This window comes from Sinocyclocheilus rhinocerous, unplaced genomic scaffold (genome assembly GCF_001515625.1).
Source record: "Sinocyclocheilus rhinocerous isolate Xijiao unplaced genomic scaffold, SAMN03320098_v1.1 scaffold823, whole genome shotgun sequence".
NCBI lineage: Eukaryota > Metazoa > Chordata > Actinopteri > Cypriniformes > Cyprinidae > Sinocyclocheilus > Sinocyclocheilus rhinocerous.
Genome location: NW_015627245.1, coordinates 333,699 through 335,618, shown reverse-complemented (window position 1 = coordinate 335,618; position 1,920 = coordinate 333,699). Strand labels below are relative to the sequence as shown.

General features: G+C 35.9%; 1 protein-coding gene across 4 annotated transcripts in view; it reads right to left on the bottom strand.

The window, feature by feature from the left end:
• The window catches only part of foxn2a (forkhead box N2a), a 43,384-nt gene that overhangs the window by 8,837 nt on the left and 32,627 nt on the right, over window positions 1–1,920 (bottom strand). The window lies entirely within an intron of this gene.

The following is a 1,920-nucleotide window of genomic DNA, read 5'->3' as shown; positions in this document are numbered from 1 at the left end:
CGAAACGAAATATAATCACTTTGCCATTACATACAAAACTGAACTATTTTAATAGCTGAAACCGTAGTGTAAGCTGTTTTGGGAGAAGGGGAAAAAAAAGACGGGCTTGGGTCTGACTCGTGCCGGTAATTCTGATAAGCTGCCGGACACGGGCCGGGCTAGGGCCTATATTTGAGGCCCGTGCAGGGCTCTAGCCTGAACATCTTCAAGTGAGTGGCGGGGCAAACCGAAAGTTGATGCCCAAAGTCCAGCACTCTCCTACCTTCACTGCTGCGACTACTCTTGTTTGTATGTGTTCCTTCGCTGGCATTTTCCACATTTCGTTTTTCTCCCTTAATAACAAATGTGTCCATTCTGATGCTCAATTTTACTGAACTAATGGCTGCTGATGACTATTTGAATGGAATTCTGTCAAAGTGCACGCTTGTAAGTGTTCGTTAAATGCGTAACGTTAATTAGCCTACGTGAGTACAGGTCTGCTCATGTCTGAATATAATATATGAAAAACAAAATTATTTTACATAACAAAAACATTATAGCTTATATTTGTTTAGTACATTTTTAAATTAATGTAAAAACTAAAATGAATTGTAAAACTGAAAGTTATTTTTTAAATTGTGTTCAGCATGGTGGGCCGCATTTGAATTCGTGACGGGCCGTGGGTTGAGAACCACTGTTACAGAGGTACATGAGCGTATTTGAGAACAATAGAACGATAGAATGATAGATAGATAAATGGAATGTTAGAACGTTAGAGTGTTAGGTAGATAGAATGTTTGACAGATACAGCGATAGAATGCTCAATAGATACAACGATAGAATGTATGATAGATACAAGAATAGTTCGATAGATACAACAATAAAATGTTCAATAAAGACAGCGATAGAACATTCGATAGAATATTTGAATATTTGATAGATACATTAGATACAACTATACAACATTCGACAGATACAGTGATAGAATGTTTGATACAGCGATAGAACGTTAGATACAGCGATAGAACGTTTGATACAGCGATAGAATGTTCGATAGATACAGCGATAGAATATTCGATAGATAAGGCGACAGAACGTTCAATTAGATACAGCGATAGAACATTCAATAGATACAACGATATAACGTTCGATAGAGACAGCGATAGAAAGTTTATTAGATACAGCGACAGAACGTTCGATAGCCACAACAATAGAATGTTCAATAGATACAGCAATAGAACGTTTGAAAGATACAGCAATAGAACATTTGATAGACACAGCACTAGAATGTTTGATAGAGACAGCGATAGAAAGTTTATTAGATACAGCGACAGAACGTTCGATAGCCACAACAATAGAACGTTCAATAGATACAGCGATAGAACGTTTGAAAGATACAGCGATAGAAAGTTTGAGGGATACAACGATAGAACGTTTGATAGATACAGCGATAGAACGTTTGAAAGATACAGCGATAGAACGTTTGAAAGATACAGCGATAGAAAGTTTGATGGATACAACGATAGAACGTTTGATAGATACAACGATAGAACGTCCGATAGATATGGCGTTAGAATGTTTGATAGATACGTTAGATAAAACTATAAAACTTCTGGTAGATACAACGTTAGAACGTTTGACTGATACAATGATACAATGTTCGATAGATATAATGATATAATAATGTTCGATAGATACAGCGTTAGATAAACAACAGAACGTTCTAGACATACAGTGATAGAACGTTCGACAGATTCAGCAATAGAACGTTAGATACAAAAATAGGATGTTAGAAACAATGGTACAACGTTAAGATACAACAATGTTAGACAATGATAGACAGAATGATAGAACAATAGAAAGGATGATAGATAGAAAGAATGATAGATAGATAGATAGATAGATAGATAGATAGATAGATAGATAGATAGATAGATGGGG